Raw genomic sequence first — 24158 nt, 5'->3', positions numbered from 1 at the left:
ATGTTTTCACCTTGTTTGTGTGGTTTTCCTCCCCAACTCCAAAGACATACTGATAGGGAATGTAGATTATGAGCACTATAGGGGACAGTGACAGTCAATGTCTGTAGAATATGATGGCGCTATACAAGGAAGCTTAAAAAAAGCACTTTAGATGAGACAAAAGCAATGGTTTACAGAGGAAGGGGTTTCCTTTAGTCACCTCTCATTGGTTTCCTATGATATAAATGCATGGTACTGCTATTTAGTATCTGAAGAAGCTGGGCCATATACAATATACTTTATATATAGCAATACAAATATTTATTGGTTTTCTTTGCAGTAATCATCTTATTTACATAACAAATAAGGATTATAATAGAAGATAACACCCCCATAGATAACACTACTGACACATTATTATCCAGTACTGCCAATAGATGATGTCACAACTTATCTACTTTCTCTTCCTGCTCAGACTATGTCTAGAAACTCTCCTATAGACCTGAATGAGTCTTTCCCAGATTATTACTGCCTATTAGAGATGAGCGAGTAGTATTCGATCGAGTAGGTATTCGATCGAATACTACGGTATTCGAAATATTCGTACTCAATCGAGTATCACTCGCTATTCGAATGGAAAAGTTTGATGCAGAACCAGCATTGATTGGCCGAATGCTATACAGTCGGCCAATCAACGCTGGTTCTTCTACCTTTAGAAGTCTTCTCCGTCCAGCTTCCCCGTGGCGTCTTCCGGATCTGAATTCACTCTGCCAGGCATTGGGCCTGGGCAGAGCCGACTGCACATGCCCGCTTGTAGTGCGGGCATGCGCAGTCCGCTCTACCCAGGCCCGATGCCTGGCAGAGTGAATTCAGAGCTGGAAGATGCCGCGGGGACGCTGCACGGAGAAGACTTCTCGGAGGAGGACTTGGTAAGTATAATTTGATTGAATGTTGCCTACCCCTGAAATGAGCATTTTCCCCCCATAGACTATAATAGGGTTCAATATTCAATTCGAGTAGTTGAACATTGAGGGGCTACTCGAATCGAATTTCGAACCTCGAACATTTTAGTGTTCGCTCATCTCTACTGCCTATGTCCATGCCTATGCTGTAAAGCAGATCACTAAATGCTGTTCCTCATCGAGTCTGCCCCAGACAATTTCCACCTATGGCCATGCCTATGCAGTAAAGCAGATCACTACATGCTCTTAATAGAGCTCAATAAAAGCTCAGGCAAGATGGCCGCCCCCATAATCATGTACAGAAAATAGGATTAAAAAAAATCTACAAGAGTAGAAACAGGATGACCCCATTAATATCTGCCCCATACACAATTTTATGTAATATTTTTGTTCAGCATCACAAGTTATTCATACATTATAAGTAGAGATGAGCGAACACTAAAATGTTCGAGGTTCGAAATTCGATTCGAACAGCCGCTCACTGTTCGAGTGTTCGAATGGGTTTCGAACCCCATTATAGTCTATGGGGAACATAAACTCGTTAAGGGGGAAACCCAAATTCGTGTCTGGAGGGTCACCAAGTCCACTATGACACCCCAGGAAATGATACCAACACCCTGGAATGACACTGGGACAGCAGGGGAAGCATGTCTGGGGGCATAAAAGTCACTTTATTTCATGGAAATCCCTGTCAGTTTGCGATTTTCGCAAGCTAACTTTTCCCCATAGAAATGCATTGGCCAGTGCTGATTGGCCAGAGTACGGAACTCGACCAATCAGCGCTGGCTCTGCTGGAGGAGGCGGAGTCTAAGATCGCTCCACACCAGTCTCCATTCAGGTCCGACCTTAGACTCCGCCTCCTCCGGCAGAGCCAGCGCTGATTGGCCGAAGGCTGGCCAATGCATTCCTATGCGAATGCAGAGACTTAGCAGTGCTGAGTCAGTTTTGCTCAACTACACATCTGATGCACACTCGGCACTGCTACATCAGATGTAGCAATCTGATGTAGCAGAGCCGAGGGTGCACTAGAACCCCTGTGCAAACTCAGTTCACGCTAATAGAATGCATTGGCCAGCGCTGATTGGCCAATGCATTCTATTAGCCCGATGAAGTAGAGCTGAATGTGTGTGTTAAGCACACACATTCAGCACTGCTTCATCACGCCAATACAATGCATTAGCCAGTGCTGATTGGCCAGAGTACGGAATTCGGCCAATCAGCGCTGGCTCTGCTGGAGGAGGCGGAGTCTAAGGTCGGACCTGAATGGAGACTGGTGTGGAGCGATCTTAGACTCCGCCTCCTCCAGCAGAGCCAGCGCTGATTGGCCGAATTCCGTACTCTGGCCAATCAGCGCTGGCCAATGCATTCTATTAGCTTGATGAAGCAGAGTGTGCACAAGGGTTCAAGCGCACCCTCGGCTCTGATGTAGCAGAGCCGAGGGTGCACAAGGGTTCAAGTGCACCCTCGGCTCTCCTACATCAGAGCCGAGGGTGCGCTTGAACCCTTGTGCACACTCTGCTTCATCAAGCTAATAGAATGCATTGGCCAGCACTGATTGGCCAGAGTACGGAATTCGGCCAATCAGCGCTGGCCAATGCATCCCTATGGGAAAAAGTTTATCTCCCAAAAATCACAATTACACACCCGATAGAGCCCCAAAAAGTTATTTTTAATAACATTCCCCCCTAAATAAAGGTTATCCCTAGCTATCCCTGCCTGTACAGCTATCCCTGTCTCAGTCACAAAGTTCACATTCTCATATGACCCGGATTTGAAATCCACTATTCGTCTAAAATGGAGGTCACCTGATTTCGGCAGCCAATGACTTTTTCCAATTTTTTTCAATGCCCCCAGTGTCGTAGTTCCTGTCCCACCTCCCCTGCGCTGTTATTGGTGCAAAAAAGGCGCCAGGGAAGGTGGGAGGGGAATCGAATTTTGGCGCACTTTACCACGCGGTGTTCGATTCGATTCGAACATGGCGAACACCCTGATATCCGATCGAACATGTGTTCGATAGAACACTGTTCGCTCATCTCTAATTATAAGAAATTCCTATTGGGAAGGGACCTAAAGGCATTTATTACCAATATCCGTGTGTTGCTGTATATGGCGCATTGAGTATAATTCTGTATTCTCTCTAGATAATGACTCGTTTTTGTCAAACTTATTAAATTACTAAATTCATTTATCTATAATTTAATACACAAAGATGGTACAAAAATGATCCTTAAACAATGGCGTGCGGTTACATAATACATGTCTTTGTTGCGTTCTATTTGTTGTACTTGTTTTTCCTTTTATGTAAAAAGTAACTGTTTTGTATCCTCTCGGTATATAATAGCGCTACATTAGCTATACTTACAGCACAATCATTTTATTTCAGAATTTTGTAATTACTTTGAGCATAAGCCAAGAGAAATAATTCTATCAAGACTGAGAGAATAAAATCTGAAAAAGGACGAGGGAAGATTGTGAACTCATAGACTATTACATTTAGTTAGAAATTTGCATTTGTCATCTTCTTGGCTCCCGTAACATTTCTGAAAGATGAAACAAAATGGTACATTCATACTACTCAGCACATATTGTGCAGGCCATATGGTGTGCAAATAATGGGCAAAAATTAAGTTTTGAAGGTTATAGTCTTATAGGAACGGTAGAATCTGGTTGCTGTGGGACACATTAGCAGTTTTTATGTATAAGGTAATACAAGCACGATTTGGGGGTTGGGGGGGTTATCCAAAGCAAACAATAAAATGATAACTTTAATTTATGAATTTCCACTGATACAGAGCCATGCATTTCAGTGGTTGGCCAATGCTTCGTTTCTTGTCTGTGTTACTTGTGCATATTATAGGAGATAGGGGAAATGCAGGTAGTATATGTAATGACTAGATAACATAAAGAAAGGTTAACATAGAAAGTCAAAATATCTATTTCCAGGATCATATTTAAACTTGTATCTTAAATGGGTTTCCCATTTCACTGTTTCAGCAGGAATAAGTTCACATAGCAGGCAAACAAAGCAGCATCCAAGGTGCAGATGTCCAAATACTTATTGATAGACAGTGTGTGTAAGCCAATACATTGTCAAATATGTCTTGCTCTGTTTGTCAGATACTGGTAAATATGATTCCTCGGTGTTTACTGCTCGTTGTCTAGGTTTCACACCACTACTTCTATCTACCTGCACCATCTGACAATGCCAGCCTCTCTTCCTAGCCACCTCACTTCTACTTTTCTATGTGATTCATGCTATGTGATTCATGCTATGTGATTTTGCTGTCCGCTTGAAAAATTGGACACCTTTGTAAACGGACACTTAAGGACACCCACAGACACTAAAGGACACTACATGATGTCCCATTTAAAATCATGCAAATTGCAAACGGACACAGCTAGTGTCCAATGCTAAAATCTTCCACAGACATTAGCATCGGACACTAGCTGTCGGACCCCGACACTAGTGTGAATCCTGCTTTAGCATCAAGATCAACTGCTGGCCTGGTTACATGATTTAAACCTTTCCCTTTTTCATGTTGTTCAACATTGCTCTCCTTAATGATGCTGTTGGTCCTAGGATCAGTACTCTCCACTCCTAGGACTCCAACTCCCTGATGTGTGCTGACATTGCTCTAACATTGACACCAGGAATAGAGAAGAAGCGGGTAATCCAAGTAAGTACAAAGAATTGCATTGCCCCCTACTCCCCGTACTGTGTGGGCTCAGGGTACTATGTGTGTTAGAATTGTGGGGCACTATATTATTTGAGACCTGGGGAGCACTATACTGAGTGGGAACAGTGGGGCGATACATTGTGTGGCACCCGAGGACACTGTATGGTTTGAGACTTGGGGCGCACTAGTGTGTGGGTGGTACTCCTTCTATGATATAATCTCCCCCGCGATGGTATGTCCCTTATACATCTTAGGCTGGTCTTACATGGCCATAATGATTTTACGGTCTGCAAGTTGCTGATCAGCAACACTAGTTGTCAATCACCAACATAGACACCGCAGACACCTGTGAACTTCCGCACTCGCCCATAGTGTTCTATAGGCGAGCCCGTGCAGTGCCGCAATTCACGGCCTTTACGGACCTTTTCTATAAATATTAGTAATATTTTGCCATTGTATTCCCTATTCAACATAAGGGTCACTTTAGGACATCATTTCAATTAATATGAACTCGTATAAAAATTGTATTATGTGTTATTTCCATATATTCTCATCTTTCCTAGTTTTCAGTTTAGTTGATATGTAAATATTCCTGTAAACTTTGATCCATGCAGTTTTTCGTAGTCTCTCTGTAATTTATATGCGTGTTATAGGATTTAGAATAATCCTTTAAATATACATCTATACTGTATGAGGATGTATACATTTACACTGCCATATTGATATATGAATCTATATAATTCCTTGACCAAACATAAGATTTACAATAATTTCAGTGCAGTTAGTGCTCATTATATAAACTACAGGATTAACAATAATAATAAAAAGACCTATTTTTATGATTTTCAAGGTCCGAGTTGCAAGGATGTGAAAGTGGTTGAGGTGTTGGTGACAGCTGACCAGGTAGGTTAAGGACTGTGATGCAACGCAGTACAACATTAAATGCATAATGTGAAATCAGACTAAACTCAGAAGAGACAACCTTCATGCAGAAAGTAAAAAACAAGCAGGTCATTGGTACTCAGAAATACGCCCGAACATACAGACATATAGAAGCTGGGTATAACACAGGAATCCAAGGCAAGATATCAGGACAGGTACCAGGGCTACAACATAATGAAAGGTCCAGAAGCCACAGACAGCAGAGGTACATACACAGCATAAACCTAGAGGCCATAGGTAGTAGGGGTATACACATGATGAAATGCCCATAGGTCACAGCCAGCAGAAGTACATACAGAGCAGAAGGACAAATACACAACATACAAGGTGGAAGTACAAACATGTCCACACAGTAATACATAGCAGAAGGACCTATCCAACCACACTATAGCAGATATGCATACATGATATAAGAACATATACACCAACATGGTAGCTGAGAGACATAAGTAGTAGAATGACATTCATGTCCACATGGGAACACAAAGCAGAAGTACATAAACCTCCACATGGTACCAGAGATGCATCCATGGCAGATGGACATACGCATCCACTCCGGGATACAGAAGAAGGACATACATGGCAGGCAAAGACTAGGGCGAAGCACAGACATACAGGCAATAGAACACGATAGCTCTGACCAGACAGAATGACATTAGTCCAAACATGAAGTCATGACAAACTAAAATGCAAACAAATTATAGCAATGCTAAGATATTCAGACAGAAGGTCATCGAGTGTCCAAACAACAAGTTACGATACTCAGAACAGAAGCAAACAAAGCAGAGCTGTGTGCAGAATCTGAACAGCAGACTGTGTGTGCCCACAGGGGTACATAGCAGAGTCCGAAGCGTTGCTAAGACTAAGTGTGGCTACAGAAGAAGCTTGAAGGTGAGCAGACTAATTCTTAAAGAAACAATTGTCTACGTCTGCTGTGAAGTTTCAATTTTGCAATAACTAGTAAGTCATAGATTGAAGGTGGCTGATTTAGTTTAAAATAAGTCTAGCCATTGTTGTTGGCTATCCCTATTCCAATGGTACCATGTACATTCTGCTCAGAGGGGTGTGCATTTATGTTCAAAAATTGGAGAGGGGGGAATGCTACTTCAGCTCTTTTGGCAGTTTATAACCCCTGTAAACAAAAAATCTTGGAATGTGAAATTCTTTTCTGCCAACATCTGCTGTCAGCAGAAAGTCAGGACACCCCATACACCAGCCAGCTTATTTGAAGGCATTTCAATCCGGTTTTTAAAACTTAGATCTCATGTTGTATTATCATTTATAGTCCAAAAATGTCATAGAATATTTTCTGGTTTGGGTACATTTATTAACTTTACAAACTTTGCTGATTGAATTTACCCGATCTTCTAAGTGGAAGCCCCAGACGCAACAGATCTCCAGTTGCACTTCCTGTCTGCCAAACCCTTCAATTTTTTTCGGCAGCGACAGGGCTGAAGAGACGATTAGTCATCTACCTGCCTAAGGCAGGAGGAACAACTGGGACCAACCACACGTGTTTCTACTGCAGTTACAGGAACAGCATCAAAGCCTTATAGCCAGCAAGTGTTGTGTCTTCTGGCGGAACGACTGCTTAAGAATAACACACTGGAAATACAGAGATTGGTCTTGAATGAATTTAAAATGTGAGCAATTTTTTTTTTAATAAGATTGACAAAATGCTACTTATAGAGAATTACAATATAATTGTAACTGATAAACTAACCCAAACCGATGAACTAACCCAAAAACTTTTGTTAGTGACCTTCTAAATATTTGTTATGAAGCCATATTCCATCATAAAGTATGAGACAATAGAACCTAAAAAGATTACATGTAATTTGTATTTCGGCCACATATGATATATGGGAAAATATGACTCCATAATATGAGATTTACTTTTGGTTGGCATAGAATTTCATAGATTTGTAGTACATGTATTTTTTTTTTTTTTTTTTTGTAATATAACAAATAGGCCATGAATGGATGAGCGCCTTTACTAAGGATTATTAAATTATTAAATATTAGTAAATGTGTAGATAATTTTAATGGTTTGATATATATATGTATTTTGGTTGGCCACTTTCTAAATAATGATGCCTTTGGAAATTGTATATCTTCTGCCTAACTGAGCCCTGGTGATGGACTTGGTGGTCATACGATATATTATGTAGTATGACTGCTTATGCACGGCCATGTTCAGGTCCTACAGTTAATACCTTGTATAGGAGTCGCAATGCTCAAGAAGGGGATGCTGTAAGACACAACATATGACAAAGGCACAATTGTGTACATTTTCCCTTTACCACAGCGTCCTGCTTGATCTTTCTGCAGATTTGGCGGTTGATTCAGCCACAGGATGCATGGCTTGAGACTCCCTGGGGGACTGGGATGCCACGACAAAATTCTGATGCCCTACATCTACATCCTGTCGCAGCTAGACCGCAGCGGAAATGCCAGCGGCCGAAAAAGAAGAGAAACTCCTCATTTCCCACCGCGTGAACAAACCCTTAGAAGATTATCTACTTTCAAATATCTTTTTTTTTTTTTTTTTTTTTTTTTTTGTAATGTAGATTGTGAGCCCCATTAAGGGATCACAATGTACATTTTTTTTTCTTTCCTATCAGTATGGTTTTTTTTATAGAATGGGAGGAAATCCATGCAAACACGAGGAGAACATACAAACTCCTTGCAGATGTTGGTCCTGGCGGGATTCGAACTCCAGGACTCCAAGCACTGCAAGAGCCACCATGTTGCCCCTTTCCTTTCAAATAAATTATCATTGTATACTCTATAAGATTTAGCTTAGTTGCCAACTGTTTAAAGTTCAAGGTGACTTCTGAGAGAAGGATGACCTCCTGGACCTCTGGAAGAGCTGGCATATCTCCCAGGTGGGATGGAATATGAAGACTTGGGCACTTTATATGCTGGTCACTTCCAAAACAGCAGCACCTCCAGTACATTACATGGCCACACCATGAAAAAGGGTGAAGACCCTTGACAAAAAATTTTTCTATATAATCGGCCCCAACCATCCCCGTTCCAATCTCTGCCCTCTCAGCTTGCTAGCTTTCATTTTGCATGACAAACAAGAACAAAGGTGGCCATATTCCACATAACAGTAAGATTAAAGTAACACGAAAAGTTAATTTTAAAAAGCCTGGATAAAAATTACAATGCAAAGATAAAAGACACTGAGCCAACATAATATATGTGTAAAAGGAAAGCCTCAACAATACAGTTGAAGACCCCCGAGCTTTCAGTATAATTAGCATTCTTGCAGACAATACATAGTTATTTTTGGAAGGCTTTGTCCATTTAGCACACACTATAATTAGAGTAATGTCTTAGCCTTACTGTGAAATAATATATTTCATTGTCATATTGTGTGTAACTAAGCACATGAGCTGTAAGCTCCTGTGTGATTCATCTCCATCTCAAGAGAAGGACACCAAGATCTTTAAACATAGACATATATAGGCAGAATGAAGAAACTTTATGCCTTGTAATCAATAACAAGCACTTATGCTATTTATACTGAATGGTAAGAGCTATACAGGTCCGCGGTACAAAGGGGCTTCTGAGAACTTACAGAAATAAAACACTTGGTATTCACTAAAAGACCGGGGTCATTGAAGACATTTTATCTTACTTCAAGCACTGAATGTATTTAAAGACAACTAATCACTATAGCACTTCATTTCTGCTGTAAACATCGGAAAAGGTCAGTAAAATCATCGACGTCTTAAACCTCTACATGACTAATACAATTTTCAATTCTTTTTAATATTTCCTTATAAAGTCATAGGATAGGTGATACATGTCTGATCACTATGGTGTCTCAAGACAACTAGACTTCTCACCACCATAGCACAAAATTTCTGCCATAAACATTGGAACAGGTTAGTAAAATGATACATCAACTTTTTATACCTGTAGGCAACTAATACAATTCTAATTATTTTTGATATTTTCTTTTATAAGTCAGAGGATAGGTGATAAATGTCTGACGGTGGTAGTCTCACCTCTGGGACCACTGGGATACTAGTATGGCCAACTAGAAAGCAAAACACTAACTAAACACTAACTAAACAAAGCACTAACTTCCTACCAGAGACATCGGAATAGGTTAGTAAAATAAAGCATCAACTCTTTATACCTGTAGATGACAAATACAATGTTTAACTCTTTTTAATATAGGATAGGTTTCTGATGTCTGATCATTAATAGAGATGAGCGAGCAGTACTTGATCGAGTAGGTATTCGATCGAGTACTACGGTATTCGAAATACTCGTACTCGATCGAGTACCACTCACTGTTCGAATGTAAAAGTTCGATGCAGAACCAGCATTGATTGGCCGAATGCTATACAGTCAGCCAATCAATGCTGGTTCTTCTTCTACCTTTAGAAGTATTCTCTGTGCAGCTTCCCCGCGGCGTCTTCCGGCTCTTCATTCACTCTGCCAGGCATCAGGCCTTGGCAGAGCCGACTGCGTATGTCCGCTTGCAGTGCGGGCATGCGCAGTCAGCTCTTCCCAGGCCCGATGCCTGGCAGAGTGAATGAAGAGCCGGAAGATGCCGCGGGGACGCTGCACGGAGAAGACTTCTCGGAGGATCCAGCCCGACCCTCACTTGTGGACTTGGTAAGTATAATTTGATCGAATGTTGCCTACCCCTGAAACGAGCATTTTCCTCCCATAGACTATAATAGGGTACGATATTCGATTCGAGTAGTCGAATATTGAGGGGCTACTTGAAACGAATATCGAACCTCGAACATTTTACTGTTCACTCATCTCTAACTAAGACCAATGACTCCCACTGATCACTTATTGGGGTCGTAAGCCGCCATCTCTCTTCACTGTGGTAGAGTAAGGGTAGACCAGGAGCGGATTGCTATATTCAATGTCAATGGGATAAAGCTGGTTTATCAGCTGATATAGTGGTGAGCATTGGTACAACCTACACAGCTTCATGGGTATCTCAGTAGGTCAGAGGGCCCTATCACCCTAACAGTAGCTTTCTTTTGTCTATTAGATTTTGGGTTAATGCCTAAAATAAAGGACTTCACTGCTAACCATTAATGGCAGATTGTTATAGAGACATAATGGGATGCTCTATGCTGAGATACTGTAAGACAAGGGGCCCATAACTGTTCTTGCACAGGGGCCCTCAGCTGTTTGCGACCTGGTAAGTGCCCTGTTCACTATAATTGGGAACTGATCTTCATATCAATGCTTGTTTGTGCAATCATCAATCCATGCAAAAGACATTTATTTTCACTGCAGCACCCCCACTGGAAAAGTGAAGCATTACACAATACTTTGTAAAATCAACGAACTATACTTATAGGATAATTGTGGCTCTTAGCTTGTAACACCATTTTAGAAGATTTATTTTATAAAACAGACAACAGTTATAAAACCTTGCGTTAATCTATTATCCTATACATTATTAAACATATTTATTATACTATAATATGCTATTTGTGTTTTTGAGGATACATTTTCTAAACCAGACTAGAGTTTTTACATCTTGAATTAATATATCATTCTATTTATTATTAAACATATTTATAATACTATATTATATCATTTGTTTTGCTGTAATATCCACACTAATTAACCCCTTTGGTGTCTATTTTCTCATTGCATTTCGATGTAATAAGCTAATGATAATAAATATTTCTAATTACTTCATAGAGAAATTTTCACTGCTGTTATAAGAATGCCTCCAGTCTCTGCTAACTTCAGCAAACAGTGTCAGCATATTGTACTGGTGTAGTCAAGTTTAACATGACTTTTATCACATTAATAGGAATGTGTCACTAAAATTGGTCTATTTTATCTTATTTTTGATGATTTTATTTTTCTTTCCATGTCACTATCTGTATTTAAAAAGATACAATATCATGTAATGTTCATTCTGAAGGGGTTTTTAATGCAGCAGTGACCTCATCTACATCGCGGACAGCTAACACCCATCATTACATCCACCACTGAGAATTGATCTAAAGGGTGCTATCTTCCAAAATGTGGCATTAGAGAATGCTCCTCTGTTCCACCAATACGGTCTTATTTGCATATTTCTTACCCAGAGGCAAGACATGATAAATCTCCATACCATCTGTCCCTAATGAGATATACCACCAGTTCTGACCACATATAGACCACTAACACAGCCGGCTGTATACCCTGCTTTGCATTGATGAGAGGAATAACCTCAAAACAGCTATGTGAAGATGGGTCCTACTTCCTTTTGGAGGAGTTATTTTGGTTTGGCCATTATTTCCAGACTATGCTCTTAAAAACAGGCATTGATCTATAAGGAGTTACCTTCCAAAAGGTAGCACTAGAGTATGTTTCTCTTTTCCATTGAAGTCTTGTTTGCATATTCCTTATTCACTACTGACCATAGGTGACATCACAGCTTATCTACACCCTCTCCCTTCACATAACATGTTTAGAAAACTCTCCTATAAACCTTAACTAGTCAGCTCCAGACTATTGCTGCCTAAGGCCATGGCTGCACTGTAAGGCATATCACTATATGGAAAAGCTCAGATAAAACCCCCTTATCCATAATCTAATATATATATATATATATATATATATATATATATATATATATATATATATAAATTTAGATTGTGACCCCCATATAGGGAATCACAAGGTACATTTTTTTCAGTAAGTCTTTGTAGAATGGGAGGAAATCGAAGCAAATGCAGGAGAACATACAAACTCCTTGCAGATGTTGCTCCTGGTGGGATTCGAACCCAGGACTCCAGCACTGCAAGGTTACAGTGCTAACCACTGAGCCACCATGTTGTCCCCTTAAAATTGGCAATTATTTTTATGTAAACTGCTCCTATTCAGTTTAGTACAACTTTTCCCTTTGCATTAAATGGCACTTATCATAGAGCAGCAAGTTATCAAATCACAGATGTTATAAGGTGAAGATGGCTGCATCTAGTGCCATGTCCCCTCCTCCAATGCTTCTGAGTGAACCTAAAATAAATCTAATCCTCATCTCCTTTAAAATCTTCCACTAGAAATAACCAGATCTGTAGATTGAAATAACTATCTAACTGGTCTGCTAGCAACTATGATAAATTCCTCCGGGCTTGGTCTCCTTGCTTGCAGTTTTCTGGTGTGTGATAATTCCCCATTGCTTTCGAGGACGCCATGTCATGAGCTCTTGTTGTTTCTCCTGACCTCTTAAAGGACTGCTTATATGTGATATGTAAGGTCGACCTTTCATGTCATCTCTATTGACCAATAGCCTTGGCGTTACTACACCTCTATGTTTCTCCCAATGGCCTTGGCGTTACTACGCCTCTATGTTTCTCCCAATGGCCTTGGCGTTACTACACCTCTATGTTTCTCCCAATGGCCTTGGCGTTACTACGCTTCTATGTTTCTCCCAATGGTCTTGGCGCTACTATGCCTCTATGTTTCTCCCAATGGCCTTGGCAATACTACGCCTCTATGTTTCTCCCAATGGCCTTGGCGCTATTATGCCTCTATGTTTCTCCCAATGGCCTTGGGGTTACTACACCTCTATGCATGGCAATTATCCTGAATGTAGTTCCCACCTTTCCACCTCTTCCCACCCCTCTCTTTCCTATCCCTTACCTTATAATATTGAAAACGTACTTATGTCTTGTATATTTCTTGATCGGATGTCAAAAACCATGCAACACCAATTCTCTGAAACTATTGCTTAATTTTGGTCTTTGTTCTTAAATAAAGAATTGATGAAGAAAAAATGATCCACCAGAAAAGGATTTGGAGACCCCAGTATACATTTGAAAGACAACTAGTCCCACAAAAATTAAGGGTTTGGCCAATGTTTATCTAGCTTTTATGCCAGCTTGAAGAGTTTTGATTTATATCTTCCATGAAATATCATTAAAACATGGACAAAGCCTGCTGATATGTGTAAAGACTTAATAATGCCTGCGGATATCCATTCGACTCAATAAATGTACAAATAACTAAATGATTGGAGGCAAACAACCCAATAAGATTAGAGACAAGATTATAAATTCAGCCGGAAAAGTCACCTTGTACATATATTTCATCTGTGCAATAAATCACTTTGAGAACAAGGAGTGTTGCTTTCATGTGTCTTTTATCAACCTTGAAGTCATGGTGACCATTAAATATTAACTATTAGCATTTGTTAGCATTTTTCTTTGACACAGCCTGTTATTGCTCAGCAAACAGGAACACGGTGTTCTATAATCTGGATATAAGTACATATCATCAAACAGCGGGCAATCACATTTATAAAGAAATAACTTGCAGAATTCTGATGAATATAAATGACGCAAGTCAATTATTAAAATTCAAATCAGTTTCTAATTTTCTGAATTGGCCACCCCAAACCATTCAGGTCACTTTCATTATTTCACTAGAATGTCTGGAGTTGTCTAATACTTTCCATTGTTTTGGTGTTATATGTACAGAAATGGCAAACCATAGCAAACCAGCATGTCCCATAAAAACCATGGAATAGGGCACCACGGCGCTATAGGATCCTTGAGTAGCAACCAGGGCAGTACAGGAAAAGCTTGGAATTATTTGTGGTATCTATTCATGTTATTATTATTATTATTATTATTATTATTATTACCTGCCCACACGTAACCTCAGATCCTCCAAAGATCTCCTACTCCGCTCTACTCCCATCCGCTCCTCACACAACCGTGTCCAAGACTGCATCCCCCATACTCTGGAACTACTTACCATGACACATAAGACTGACCCCCACAATCACAGGATTCAAGATGGCCCTGAAGACTCACCTATTCAGGAAGGCCTACAACCTCCATTAACACCATCACCACACCACCATCTGAACTGTCTCTAGCCTCACCTTCTGTCTCTATCCCTCTCCCTCATAGATTGCAAGCCCTCACGGGCAGTGCCCTCTATCCTACTGTACCAATCAGTCATTGTTGGTATCATATCTATTTGTACATTTGTGTGCTGTATATGAACTCTCAAATATAAAGCACCATGGAATTAATGGTGCTATGTAAATAAATAATGATGATGATAATAATAATAATAATAATAATAATAATAATAATAATAATAATTAATAATTATTATTATTATTATTATTATTATTTTATTGTTATTATTTATTTAATTTATTGCTTATTTGTGGTATCTATTCATATTCCCATGGTCTTTCCTTTATTTTATTTTTATTTGTTTCCTTTATATATTATTATTATTATTATTATTATTATTATTATTATTATTATTATTATTATTATTATTATTATTATTTTATTATTTACTTTATTTATTGTTTTTTTATCATCATTATTATAATTTTTATTTTGAACTATTATTCAATATTATCCTATTTTATTTTTATTTTTTTTAGTCTTGTTTTCATGTTAGTACCAGGTGCTAAACCTGCAACACCCATAATAAGATGCCAAATTAAGAACTCCACCACTTGAAAATTGGTCAAAAGATTTCCATGCACCAGAGTTGTTCAGATTCAGATAAGATAGTAAGACAAGTATATTTATTCAACCTTTTTATATCTCAGTGGCAAAGCTTCAGTTTAGTCAATTTACTAGTCATTACACCACCCCATGATCTTACTAATGCAAATATGGATAATTAAAAATAGAATGATTCATTGCCAAAATTATCAGACTTAGGCCTATCTAAAATCATCCCGAGAAAATATAACACAGTAACATACAGTATGTAAAGTTAGAAATGTAATAATTCACATTTTGTTATAAGTAATAGGATGAATTTCCCAAATCTAGTCAGTAAACTTTGACCTGCCTTCTTATTTAATAACTTGCACATAACAAAGTAAAAGATTCCACGAGAATAAGAAAATAATTTCTACTGATTCACTTAAGGATTAGTAAAATTATTCTCCAGTGGCTAGGGTGAAAACTAGAATTCAGCAGAATTTTCTATCTATCTATCTATCTATCTATCTATCTATCTATCTATCTCATATCTATCTACCTATCTCCTATCTATCTATCTATCTCTCATATCTATCTAAATATTATTATTATTATTATTATTATTATTATTAGAAATTTTAATTAGGTACACACATATGCATACCTATACTTCTTGTTCTTAAAGGGATTCTGTCAGCAGCAAAGTCAATATCAAACTAATGACAGTGCCTTGTAAGGGGGTCTTCAACACTTTCCAAAGATGACTTTCTTATTATGCATTACAGCTCAATTTTTATGAAAATCTTCATGATAGTCTTAAAAAAAATAGGGTTTTTTATCTTTCTGCTGGGGCTTCTTTCTCTGCTTTAAATAATCACCCATTGCTTAAGTGACATTTTCGACTTTGTATAAGAAAAAATATATCTTTATACTGTATTAGCCCGTGCATATGAAATGTAAAAATTGATAGTCCTCAGTAGCTGATACCTTTTTTTTAATGGCTAACAAAAATTATGACAGATTGCAAGCTTTCGAGACTACTCAGGTCTCTACCATGCCTGATGAAGAGACCTGAGTAGTCTCGAAAGCTTGCAATCTGTCATCATTTTTGTTAGCCAAAAAGTATCAACTACTGAGGACTCTCAATCTTTACATTTTAAACTTTGTAACACTTTGTCTGCAGTTAGGACTAATTATTAGAGATGAGCGAACACTGTTCGGATCAGCCAATCCGAACAGCACGCACCCATAGAAATGAATGGAAGCACCTGTGACACCGGCCTGCCGTCGGCAAAGTCAGCGTCACAGGTGCTTCCATTCATTTTTATGGGTGCGTGCTGTTCGGATAGGCTATCTATAGTAGAGATGAAATTACCCTTTTTCAGTTAATTTGCATAAGAATACAATGCTGTTTTTTTTTTATGAACATGGAGCTTCAGTGCAGAATAAGAAAGACATCTTTGGAAAGTGTAGAAGCCTCTCTACAAGGTACTGCCATTAGTTTCATACTGGTTTTCTTGCTGGCGGTATTCCCTTTAAAGTCCCTATTATCCATCAAAGAATGGGAACAATGGATTTAAACAATGCTGGAATAAGTGATGGAGACTGTGGACCACCATCTACATTCACTCTAATGTAAAAAAAAACATCATGGAAGCTTTCTTCCATTACATTTTTCATGCGGAGAGGAAAATGGAATGGCCCGAACACAGATGTGAACCAGGACTTATTTGCCTTTCTAACAGAAGAAGAAGTCTTGCAAGCGTCTAAGTAACGGACTTTAGAAACAGAAATGTGAACTTAGCCTAAGGGAGACAACACAACAAACAGCTTGGAAAAAAAAAATAATGCAACCTCCTGTGCTGTACATCCTTAATATATAAGAATGGATTTCACTACCAAAGGGTTATTAGAACACAAAGTAACATATGCGCTAGCTAACAGCATTCTTTTATTAGGTCTATTCTAGTGTTATGGACATGAACAGTTGTTGAAACATCTCAAATACTGCACTAATAATGTCTAATAGACTGAAACAGATCTGCAGTGTTCCATATTCCAAGTGTTCTGTATTCTTACAGCGCCACCAGAGGGAAAATTAAGCATTACAGGACTGTCCAAACAAATCACTGGATTATCAATCTAATCTAAGTTCTTCACAGTTAAAGAAATTTTTATAATGCTCTTCTGGCCAATAGATAAGACATCGTGAACTGGAGATCCAACTAAATTAACTCAGAATTAGCCAATATAGGGTACATGGAAATGGTCTCTCCAAACCAGACAACCCATCAAAGCATCATCGATTAGCCAACAGAATCCTGAAACCATTAGTCTAATATAAAATAGCAAAATTATCCTCAGTAATGGAAAAATGGCAATGCTTCAGTACTCACCAAAGCTGGTCAATAAAATAACACATAGGTAGTTGATAATCAGATAGAAACAGCAATGTACTCACCTAGAAGAGAGAAAGAAGGAAATATTAGAACTGGCTGCACACTCAAATATATAACATACAATAATCAAGGTTATTAAGATTATAGAAATATATAATGTGCCATCAACCCATATAAATGCTTAGATGGGGTTCTAGGATTTATTTACAAGCTTTCATATGCTTAGCACTAAAAAACAAACCACTCTGCATCACTCACATCTCCCCTCCCAGTACCCGTCCACACTCTCCTAAGCCACAACAAGCCCCGCCTTCTCCAAGCATCTATAACACTAGCCTAGGGAGGCGGGGGTGCGTACGGTGCTCTTCCACATGTGAATGACAAAAGAGAAGACAGAAAACAACGGCTGGGAGTTCCAGCGATCGGGATCGGAATTCTGTTCCCAATCTTTTTTAGGTGAGATCGGAAGCCGATCGTGAAATTTACTCGATCGCCGATGGGAATCCGATCATTTCCGATCGCTCAACCCTAGTGATTGGCGATGTGCAGAGATGGCACCAAATCAATAGAATACATTGTAACAAATATTGTAATCGTTTTGTTTTAAATATATTTCAAGCTACTTAATAAATCTCTTAGGCCTTCTTTCACATCTGTGTTCATGCCATTCCATTCCCCTATCCAAAGTAAAAATGTATAGAGAGAAAAGTCCTGCAAGCAACACTTTTCTCTTCACATCTTTTAAACGGAAACCGAGTGGAAACCACACGGACCCCATTATAGTCTATGGGGTCCACCAGTTTCCTAAGCTAACCACTTTGCTATGTGAATATATTTCCATTTAGTGGGGTCCCCAAGCGGACTCGCCAAATGGAAACCCGAACACATATGTGAATCTGGTCTTAAAAGGGGTTTTCCTGTACCATGAACCCAATGATTTAGAATAGAAAGATGGAGGATCCAATATCAGCCCCCGCCAATGTGTTTGAAGAAGTTGTTGGGCTTGGGCAGGTGCAGCTTACTTTTCCCAAACCACCAATATCACCTATTTGGTCATATGGTCATTTTGCAAGTAAATGGAGATGGGTGACAATACCAACTACAGTCACAACTAGTTATGAGCAACCTAGCTTCTTTATAAATTTCCTAAAAATTTTGTGTTTGGCCAAATCCAAAATTTGGGAGATTCACCACCCACAAATCATTATTTTACTCTGGTGTCTCTTCGAACCACAGTATATAATAATTGGAGATGCAGGGGAAGTGCATAAAAGTACTTTTAGGGTCGAGACGATCTTGAGATTTCAAAATGCGATTTCCGATCATTTCACAGTCCATCCCGATCATGATCGTGAAATTTGCTTGATCACTGATCGTGATCCGATCTTTTCCAATCCCGATCGCTCAACCCTAATCTCTAGGTGAATATCACATACTGTATTATCATGTTATCTGCCATTTAACAACCTCCAGGAACATTTCACTACAAATTTTGTATGATATCAACATCTCATTCGACAACCTGTAGCTTAAAACGTATGATCGAATAACTCTTACTACAACTGACAATAAGGATATACAATTCATAATCATGTTATCGTCCATCATGTATGTGTGAGTGTAAATCATTCTCTCCATTTAATCAGTACGAAATGGAAAATGCTCTCCGTCCAACACAAGCACCTCCAAACATTGCGCTAAATAAGAAAGATTCAATAAAAACATAATCAGTAACTTTGTTACATTGGTAAATTGTATCTGAGGCCGTGGACTCCAGTGTGTAGGAACATGACTTCTTACAGCCTCACATATGCAGTCCTTAATCAGTACTGACCAAATCATTTTAAACTTGTCAGAAGTATTTTCCAGTCATGCGTACCAAGGGGATGGAAATGTGCACTGAAGTTTCTGTGCAAATGAATATCATTAGATTATATATGAATCTCAACAGTATCGGCTAAAGTGTTTCTACAGATTCACTTGGAGAGGAGTAAAACATAGTATCACATTATTTCCAGATAACATTTCAAATTCTGCATTAATGTGAAATCTGAGGTGTAGATTAAACAGTTCATGCTGCTTCAGTCAAGCGGAATTATTCCAAGCTGTAGCAATGCTTGTATTATGTACGTGGACGGGGCACATGTATCAGACATGCTCCCAAACTGATACAAGTCGGAAAAAAAAATGGTCATTCATAAAATTAGAATTTGTAATCTTAATATTAATCTTAAAATGAGGAAAAGAAAACTTTCCAGAACACAGACGGACCTTTATTTATTTATTTATTTATTTTCTCAAATTTTAGAAAAGAACATTCCGTAGTCAGGAAATTTAATCAATGGAATTCCCACTCGCTTTACACTAAATTATATTAATATAGTCAAAATATCTGATATTGAGCATTACAATGTCCTCCTTGTTTTATAGTATATGTTTTATTAGCATAATAATACCATCCACTCTATCCCAACTATGGTAGAGAGTGAAAACCTTATGTATTTTAAGTAGAGATGAGCGAATTTAAGCTTCTGAAGTGGAATTCGATCTGATTTGCATCGATTCTGGATTTCCTCACTTTGTGGTAACGAATTGCATTTTTTCTAAAAATGGCTGCTGCACAATAGGACATGGGGCAAGGAACTTTGGGAATTCAGGATCACCCACAATGCCATGCGTGCAGCCAATCAGCAGCCAGCATGTGATGTCCCAGCCCTTTAAACCCTTCGCGACTGCCCACGGCGTTGGGAGTGGGTGTTAGCTGTAACTGACAGCTAACACCCTGCTCCTTAACCCACGGTCAGAGCACAGCGCCGATCACGGGTTTTAACTCTTTGGAGTCAATGCTACATTTCCCCCTCAGCACCTTCTGCAGTGAGTTGGGGGGTGTCGATATGCATCTTCTGCATTCTGGGGTCTGCTTAGTGACCCTTGGGCTGCTAGTAGCCCCCAGCACCTGGTTGATCCTGCCCAGAAGTGAGGAAGTCAGTCTTTGCATCTGCATCTGCCTTCCTCTATAGACTGCAATACACATGTATTGCTGTCTATAGTGCTGAACCATTCATCAGCATCGCTGGTTCAGGTCCCCTAGTAGGACATCACTAAAAACCACTGGAAGGCAAAGTGTTCTACACCACTATACAGGATCTCTGCAGTCAGGAAATAGCTGTTTTAAATGTGATGTGCCACAAATTAATTTGAATCAAATCAAATTGAATCGTAAAATTTGGTGAAGCTGCCGACTCAAAATCTTGGAAAATTTGCTCATCTCTAATTTTAAGGAATAAAATTTGCTCAATCGCCGATCGGAATCTGATCTTTTCCGATCCCGATCGCTCAACTCTGGTCATACATCATCTGATTGCCACAATTTGGTGATTTTCTTATTAAAATTTGTCCACCTGTTCTGAAGATATATTTAATGTAAAACATTTAAAAAAAACTTTCAAAATGCACACAAGATAACACGGTAAGATTAAAAATAAGACAAGTAAAGTCCAACGCCCTACTAGATAATTAAAATGTGACATCACACATTATTTAATAACCTACCCAAGACAAAACATAAAATAAAATAAAAAATAAATAAATAGAACTCCTTATCGCATATGACTTTCTAGTTTGACCTCTTCCGGTCAAAAGTTTTATTCGGCAATTTCTGGTTGAGTGGAGTCAATATGACCGACATTACAGCTCTCAAAGAAATTGCTGACCTTACCAATCAGTGAGTGTAAGTATTGTATACAACTCCTTGTTGCCTATTTTCTTCCATTTCTATTTTCGTATTTTTTATGGTATTGCTGAAGAAGACTATCATTACCTACATGTACATTTATATTGGCGATAGAACAAAACCAGATACGGGCTTGACGAACAGTATGTCATTAGAGTAAGAGCATGTGTAGAAATATAGCCATAAAAAAGAATATCTTAAGAATACAGAATGTATCTTCAGCTGTTCAATAGGCTAAGACGAGTGTTTTGCTGCTATTCAGTTCCCACACAAAAGGATAACAACACATAATGCATTCCATTTACGGTAGGGGGAAAAAACATGCATTATATACAGTACTCTTCAAATAATTGATGCGTCCAATATCAGCGGGGGGTGGCTTGTATGGAGAGAGGAATTACACTAATAATCATTGAGGTGAGTAAGGTCTATCAGGCCATTTTTAGGTAGCGCACAACCTTAACATAGAGATGTTATTGAAATTGTAGCAACAAGATGACATTGAGGCAGCGGAATAAGCGTAATAAGCTTTCTTCAGCATGGTTGTTATGACTATTATACTCTTATTCTTATATTAGTTGACCTTCTTATGTAGATACGTTTTTGTTCATGGTCATATTGTATTAGTATATGTATTTAATGTATTAAATACCAAAAATATGGTTAATAAAATTCATATATAATTAATAATTTAAATTACAAAAAAAAAAAAATACATAAAACTAAAAAATCAGGCATATGGTAATGAAGTTAGATGACAAAGATGGTCTGAGCTTCTGGAGCTGATAATTCAACTTGGAAAATCTACAGAAATCTTTGACTCCCACAATGCAGGAGATATGCACTAAGACCAATAGGTCATATAGGGTTGGGGGTCACGGAAAAATTCCCAAATAGAGGGTCGTGCTCAACCGATGCCCAACTGTTCGGAAAGATACCAAAATTGCAGGTAATCAGCAGAGTGAACAAAACTACTGAGAATGTAGGAAATCAGGGCCAGGACTCACGCTCTTCACAAAAACACTAGGTATACTGTAATGTAGAATAAAAACAGCTTTATTCGAGAATTGCTATGACTAGCATGCCCCATCATCAGATGGGCCGTTGTGTCCAGTCTGGTTCCTAGGTCCTCACGGACACAACGGCCCATCTTACAAAGGGGTATGCTAGCCACAGCAATTTAAACCCTGAAACGCGTTATCTTGAATAAAGCTGTTTTACTCTACATTACAGTATACCCAGTGTTTTTGTGAGGAATGCGAGTCCCTGTCCTGATTTCCAAAACTCTCAGTAGTTTCCTTCACTTTGCTGAAAATCAGGAATGATATACAAAAATTTCACCAGTTATTCCCAGAAAAGGAAATAAAAAAAAAAAAACATACCCCAAACTATTTTTCCATTTACCCCAATTGTTCTTGACAATTCTTCCTTTACCGAATGACAAATAATAACGTCTATTTTTAGAGTCTTTGTCGATATTTATTGTAGTCTGAACACATTATTAGTATACGGTACATGCTTTGTGGTCAAACATTTGAAAATACCAAACTTTGTACCATATAATTCTAATTCCATTCATATTCTTATTCAGTGAGTTATCAATATGCACTAAGGGCTAAGATACCGATATATATCTAATATACTAAGTAGCAAAATAATAATACAAAAATGAGCATGGCATAGTGGTCAGTGTGAGAATTACAAGACATCCAGAGTTTTTTAAATATAGATAATATCAAAAATTAGAAACAAGTTTTTCTTTATTCTTATTAACAGAAACTTTAGACAAGAGGGACCATGTTTCTGAAAAGTATGAACATGAGACCTAGGAGTATCATTGTTAGTGGATGGCCTGTAAATTAGAAATATAAATCTTCAATTTTTTTCTTCATTCTTCTGAATTCTTTGAACTATAGGTAATTTTTTGACAATACAATCCCTTTATAAGAGGTAGAGATGAGCGAACAGTAAAATGTTTAAGGTTTCATATTCGTTTTGAGTAGCCCCTAAATATTCGACTACTCGAATCGAATATTGAACCCTATTATAGTCATGGGGGGAAAATGCTCGTTTCAGGGGTAGGCAACGTTCGATCACATTATACTTACCAAGTCCATGAGTGAGGGTTGGGCTGGATCCTCTGAGAAGTCTTCTCCATGCAGCGTCCCCGCGGTGTCTTCTGACTCTTCATTCATTCTGCCAGGCATCGGGCCTGGGGAGAGCCGACTGCGCATGCCCGCTCTACAAGCGGAGCCTGGCAGAGTGAATGAAGAGCCGGAAGACGCCGCGGGGAAGCTGCACGGAAAAGACTTCTAAAGGTAGGAGAAGAACCAGCGTTGATTGGCCAACTGTATAGCATTCGGCCAATCAATGCTGGTTCTGCATCGAACTTTTACATTCGAACAGTGAGTGGTACTCGATCAAGTACGAGTATTTCGAATACCGTAGTATTCGATCGAATACCTACTCGATCGAGTACTACTCGCTCATCTCTAATAAGAGGGACCCTATTGCAAAAGAACAATATAATATTTATGTGAGTAAAGTGGTCAGTGTGAGAATTGCAAGATTTCCCAAATTTTTGGCAAGTATTTTTTCTCCCTTAACATAAGCTTTTTATTTAAACAATAGGTAATTTTCTGACTACACTTTCCTTTAATTAAAATGCCTGCATTCTTCCAATTTTACTTCAAACGCAGCAAAACCTTCTGTGAAATCTAAGCCTACAAAATAATTTAGGAATATCAAAATCAAAATAGAAAAAAAATTCAGTAGCTGAAACCAGATGTTACATTCGACAGTGGTACAATTGCCTTTTTAATGTCAGGAAGACATGCTGCCATCCCCATTGAGACGCAACAAGCCGCCTTCGCCGGAAAGGTTTTGTTTTGCCTCCTCTAAATGAAACCACTGGAGAGACTCAGCCGGAGAGACAAGTCACTCAACCATCTGTGTAAATATCTACTGTTAGACAGGACCAGGGGCCTTCAATAGTTAACTCATAGTTTATT

General features: G+C 38.7%; 1 protein-coding gene across 3 annotated transcripts in view; it reads right to left on the bottom strand.

Annotated features, from left to right (window-relative positions):
• The window catches only part of CADM2 (cell adhesion molecule 2), a 1317105-nt gene that overhangs the window by 1026615 nt on the left and 266332 nt on the right, over positions 1-24158 (bottom strand). The gene's annotated exons all lie outside the window — the stretch shown is intronic.

This window comes from Leptodactylus fuscus, chromosome 2, assembly GCF_031893055.1.
Source record: "Leptodactylus fuscus isolate aLepFus1 chromosome 2, aLepFus1.hap2, whole genome shotgun sequence".
Taxonomy (NCBI): Eukaryota; Metazoa; Chordata; class Amphibia; order Anura; family Leptodactylidae; genus Leptodactylus; species Leptodactylus fuscus.
Note: the sequence above shows the minus strand (reverse complement) of the source record. Positions and strands in the feature narration are given on the sequence as shown.